Here is a 6,320-nt window from a genome sequence, read left to right as displayed (position 1 = left end):
CAAGAGACTACTCAGTCTTGATGTGAAAGCCAGAGCTGCTATTCGAAATTCTCTTCCATACCACATGTATCATCTCGTATAGAATTGTGAATCAACCCAAAAGATGATGGACACGCTGACGGTGGCTAATGAAGGCACTGTGGAAGCTCAGGCTACGACCATCAACAATCTTAATTGAAGATACGCGCATTTCTTTGCTCAACAAGGCGAGTCTCTTACTCAAACCTTCAATAGGTTTATGTAATGCCTTGTTCCAAATCATTTCTTAATGCGATGCAGTATCCCGAAGATCAGGTATCTTAGGGCCTAGCGGTTTTGAGGAAAAGAGATTAGACCCATTTGGAGGTGGGTAATGTGATTAGATGATCCGGGAGTCCGATTGGTGTTTTGGAGCCAAGGGGTATTTCGGTAAAGTTTCAATTCTGGCTTTTATGGAAATTGTATAACTGTTCAGGAAATTTTAAGGCTAGTATGAGTTGATAGAAGTGTAGAGATTTTCGTTACCTCCTCGTGTGTGTAAGGATTGTTGGAAATAGACTTATAACAAAGAAGTTATGGCCTTCGGAAGGTTGTAGGGTTTGAGGCTAGCCATAGTACACGGGGCGTACATAGGGAGTACGCGGGGTGTATGGTGTCAAGGTCAGTACGGGGGGCATACCTTGGTGTATGTTGGGAGTACGAAGAAGAAAGATCACGACTTTGAGAGGAGTACACTAAGCGTAATGGGAGTACGCGGGGCGTACTCCATATTCATGCAAATCTTATTTTAGGGCCTTGGATCCTTTTTAAGCTCATTTTCTCTTCACCAAACCCTAATACCTTCAACCTCCATCCCCTTTTAACCCTAGAATCGAACCCTAAGTGCAATTCGGTGATTTTGAGCTTCGTATGTGCTTGATGGGTGTTTTGTGAAGAAGAGAATCATTTGGAGATGTGTCTTGAGCTTCTAGATCTAGGAGTATCTTTCCATTTTCAAGCTTCCTAAGGTAAAAAGCTTTAACCTTGATTATCTTTTTGGTTGGATCTACTTTATGGGGTTCTTTGGCATTTTTGAGTCGCTTGATGTAAAGGTGACCTTTTAATCTGCTCCAGAAGAAGTGGATCTTAGATCTAAGCTCCAATAAGGTCCCTTGTTCAGAAAATGGAAATTTTATGAAAGATTTTTGTCTATGCATTTATTAAGCTGTTATTAAGTTCCTTTTTTAGTGTTGAGTCCCATTAAGACGTGTTTGTGAGTAAAGTTGGAAACTTTATTGGTCAAGACCTTGGCTAGGGACCAGATCTATAGTTTGGACATCTTGACTTAACCCACTGAGAGAAAATGTGGGCTTTTGGATTCCTGACTAGTAAGCTGGTGTACGAGGAGGTACGCTCAGCGTAATGCGAGGATTCGGACATACTCACGGGTGTGTCTGAAATCAAACTGAGGATTTGGTAAAGTTTTTAGAAAGAAAAGTATTTTTAAGAAAAGAGTTTTCTAAGATAAGAAAGGGTGTACTGCGTGAAATCAGCCGAGCTCAAGTAAGTTTTTCCCAAAATACCCATACATGTTATCTAATATGATTTGATTTATGAATATGTGAATCACATGCGAGTTAGGGCTAAGGATCTGCTCTGTATTTGTGTGATTGAATGCTAGGAGAGATGCCTTGTATGCCTATTGTATGAGCTTGTATACTTGCATGCTAGTTCTGATCAGTCAGTGATAGATTGGCCTGATATGTGATGCCTTGTAGCCTAGGAAGCATGGGATGCTAGATTGGGTATAATTTGTATGCGTAAGACAATGGGAAACATGAGTGGAAGTTCCTAGATTGAGTTGTAGTACGTGATATCGGATGTTCTTGGTTATTCTATGAATTGGAATGTTACTGCATGAATGCTGCTTGCCTTTTTCATTGTAGAACTCTTAAGTGATATGAGTTAGCTAGTAAGTGAATATATTAAGTCACATGTGACAAAGGTTGAATAATCTCAGAGTGATGGATTTGACCATATTGCGCAACTCTCATTTGAGTCTAACCGTTGTAGGAATGTGTCTGTTACTTGAAGGATTATCTAAGCTTTGTTTCACGTGATTGTATTCTTGAGGTGGGTAACTGACGTTATGGGGAGTTCTTCAGCAGCTGATGGCAGGGTGAGGTCGGGAACCTAGGAAAGTCTAGGTAGTGCTTTAGTAGGTTTGGTTGCGCTGCGTAGTGAGTATTTTTGGTATCAGTTGAGAAGGTGACTTAGAGGATTTGGGATGATTCTTGAGGAATTTATGGACAGGTGTGGAAGGTAGTATTAGGCACGTACTACTAATAGCACAGGATCCATACTTGAGTCGAGGAATGTTCGGAGAATCTAGGAAGCCTGGGGGATGAGGATTCTTGGGTGTGTTCTGATCAATTGCATGTTGTTTTTCAGTATGGTGATGAGCACTCGGGAAGGAGGTCCGGGTTTGGATTCAGGCTCAGGTGCTGGTGCTGAGTCGATCGATGAGCGCAGGTGGGAGTTTATTTTATCGGATATTACCTGCGGCATTTTGGAATGGAATCCTGTGATCTTTTTTTTGGTCAAGGAAGGGATTTTGAAGCTCTTGGATGGTCATCTCGGGGCATTTCATGCCGAAATTGTAGCCGGGCAGTTGGGAGCTCATTTGGAGCCCAAAGCTTGTGGAGCCGTAGAATCCTTCCGAAAGGAGGATCCTATTGCTAGTTCTTGTCATTTGGGATCGGAGGTGGGTTATGCACCATATTTTCAGGAGGATCGATCCCATGACTGGATTTTCACGGAGGTTTCGCTAGTCTTACGCTAGGAGTTACCCGACATCATTAGGCGTGTCACTGACAGATTGGTCGCCGGGTTCAGGGGTCGGACCTTGGCTGTTTAGATGGATGATGGGATGTTCGGGGTAACCCAGGAGCAGGAGATTGATCTGGAACACATGGGGAAGAGGGAGCCAGAGCATATGCAGGCATTTGAGGGTCCTGCGAAGAGACCTAAGGCCTCAGATCAACGATTGAGGGGCCAGAAGGGTTGGGGTCAGTGCAGCACGTGTGGGAAGCAGCACGATGGGGTTTGTCGTTCTAGGGGCATGGGCTGCTACATGTGTGGAAGGGTTTGCCACGTCAGTCGAGATTGTCCTCAGGGGGTAAGCCCGTTATGTTTTCGCTGCAATAAAGTGGGCCAAAAGAAGGCCGACTGTCCGATGTTGAGGGGTGGAGCAGTGACTGCTCTTGGTCCGATTTCTTTGAGGATCTCTGATGGTCGTGAGGATGGGGCAGGATCCCCAGCTGGGAGGAGCCAAGTATTGCTGTGTCATTCAGGGGAGACCAGGGTTCCATCAGGTGCTACTGCGAGTATCTTATCTTATGCTTTCTTCTTGGTTATTATCAGAATTTGCATTGCTTTGGAATTTTGTTTTGGTTTGGGTAAGCATTATCTCTAGTTGGTTCTCTGCTATTATCTAGGTTATATCATCAAAAATTGTTATATGCTATTCTGCATGCCAAGAGTCTTTAGTGAGTCTTATCATGATGAGCGGGTTTCAGTTTGTTCGGTTGTTGTTCCGATTTGTTGGTGGGGTGATTCAGGGGTATCGTTTGGAAGGTTTATGGTCAGATTAGATGGTTAGTTCTCTAATGAAGTCAGATTTCATTCGTATTAGCATTGTTCTAGTATGATCAGTAATGTCCATTGAAGAACCTTTGGGTTCAATCACTACCGTTACTAGGGAAAGAACGGTAGCAAGAAGATGGTGGTGTCAGTCGCACGATTAGTTTGGTCATTGGAAGTGCCAGGAGAATTTTATTATCGCAAGGATTATGTATGGATAGAATTTAGAGATTCTTTTGAGGATGGGAAGTTAGGGTGTAGATTCTCCAGTTCAGAGCAAGTGTTATGGTTTTTATTCACCAACATAAAGGACTTAAGGATTTCGTGCGATATCATGGGAGGTGATTGGGATTATCGGACTTGCTAAGATTTCGGGGAGTATTTTTTGGATTTCAGGAGTTGGGCCATCATCGAGATAGGCTAGTAATGGAATACTAGTATTGGTAAGCATAGGTCGTAGTCAGTTCATGTATATGATGATAAGATGGGTTGGGAATCCATTAAATTTCGTGGGATGGGAGAGCTTCGATGAATCCAAGTGGGGGAGAATCGATGAGAATTTTCGGGAGTTGGATCGAGAGTGGAACTAGGGCAAGTTTCACATCCCAGTCAGGAGGAGAGACGACCCGAGTGGTCGTCTGGATTGAAGTTGTGTAAGTTGGGAGTTCAGGAAACTTCCAACAACTGGTCGGCATCTTCTTTATAGCAGGCTTGTGGATGGGTCCAGGTTGAGGGTTGTGTTAGAGCTTCGTTGCTTGTTCTTGTTTGATGAAGGCTTTGGGGTTCGAAGCATGACCCTAACACCTGATTGGAATATAGTCGGATGCGGGTTCAACTCAGGATAATTGGGGTTGAGATGGTTCAGGTGTGGTAAGACCATGGGTGGTAACCATGGTTGTTTAGAAGTGTTGCAAGACTGCGATGGGATCGTAGCATTCACCAGTTTGAGGTAGACTATCGTTGAGGTGGTCATGAGTATAAAGGTGGATTAGTTCGTGCCTTGGGCAAGACGAACTGGATTGTCGAAGAGCATTTCTCTGTTTTAGGAGGATGACCATTGGGGTCCGAGGCAGGGTCGGGCCTATGTAGCTCTAGATGGCTGGGAATCGAGGGTTGAGACACGAGTGTTATGCAAGAGTAGAACCTTGGATTCCGGTTGTGAATTTGTACCGAGTAGGCTTTTGGTTGAGACTTGCATTGGGAATCGCGAGTGTTTATATGCAAGGTCTTCATTTCAATAGGATTCTAATTTAGGAATCTGTATGCCAAGGGAATAAGTTGAAGGGTTCAGGGTTAATAAATGTCTTCACTTTTGATGGTAGAACAAGCTCTTGTGATTGTGTTTCGATATGGTTCTACCTGTGTGGAGGTCAAGCGAGCTATGAGGCTTCAAAATTTTAGAAGTAGTGTTTGGATCATTAGTTATGGTTTTAACGTTTAGTTCGGAGCTGTACGGTTTTGTTCGGAATGCTGGTGCCCAGGAAGGTGGTATGGAATGATTTCGAGAACGAAATCTAGTTTAATGGTATGGAATGATTTCGAATCGTTTCTTAATGCGGGGCAGTAACCCGAAGATCGGGTATCATAGGGCCTATGGCCTTTGAGGAAAAGATATTACACCTATTTGGAGGTGGGTAATGTGATTTAACCAGGCCCATGAGAGGGATGCGACCAAAGTGTCGTGTATTATGCTTGCTACCATGACTGCTAAGCTTTAGAAGTCCTATGAGGACTTTTGGCCTTATAAAATGCACCAAGACTTGATGGAAATATACCATCAAAGTGTAAGGCAGGAAAGGGATGAAATCATAGCCTCCATGATTACAACCAAAATGAAGGATGGAGAGTCCATCACGGCCCACTTGTAGAAGATGCAAAGATTTGTGGACCACTTGTTGAAGTTGAATGTCAACTTCGATGAAGAGTTAGCCATATATATTATTCTACACTCTTTGCCTCCTTATTAAGATCAGTTTTGTATGACCTATCATATGAACAAGGTGGAGGTCACTCTAAGCAAGGTTGAAGGCCTTTTAAGGACTGCTGAAAGTAGTCTTAAAGGAAAATCTGTTGTTTCTACTCATACTGTTGCTGCCCCTGTCCTGGCAATTGGACATGGGAAGGGAAAGAAGAGGAAGACTCCTTCCAGGAGCCACAAGGGAAAGTCCCATGATGGATCCTCTTCTATTAGGACCAAAGTTGGTTCTGCTAAACCCTATTCCAATCTAAAGGAAGTCGAGTGCTTCCATTGTCATGAAAAAGGGCACTGGAGACGAAGCTGCCCCAAATACTTGCATGACATAAAGGATGGGAAGATCAAACCCTCCTTCGCATGTATTTATACTATTCTGTCCAATAACTCATCACATGTTAAATATTGGGTCCTGGATACAGGACGTGGTTTTCACATTTGTTCTGATTTGCAGGGACTAAAAAGAAGTAGGGATGTGGAGCACAGGAAGATGAACTTGATCATGGGGAATAGGAAAAAGTCGTCTGTCACCAAGATTGGAGTTTATACTTTATTGGTTAGTAGTGGGTTAAATTTAGAACTGAATAATCGTTGCTACTCGTCTGATATGGCGAGAAATATTATTTCCTTTCATAGTTTGTATATTACAAGGTTTTACCTTTTCTTTTAATAAAGAAATTGGTAGTATTCATGCTTATTATAATGGTACATTTTATTTTGAAGCATTACCTTGTAATGGTATATATGA

This window comes from Lactuca virosa, chromosome 4 (genome assembly GCF_052849685.1).
Source record: "Lactuca virosa cultivar CGN04683 chromosome 4, Lactuca_virosa_CGN04683_v6, whole genome shotgun sequence".
NCBI classification, from domain to species: Eukaryota; Viridiplantae; Streptophyta; class Magnoliopsida; order Asterales; family Asteraceae; genus Lactuca; species Lactuca virosa.
The sequence above is the reverse complement of the archived record's forward strand: the minus strand, read 5'-3'. Positions refer to the sequence as shown.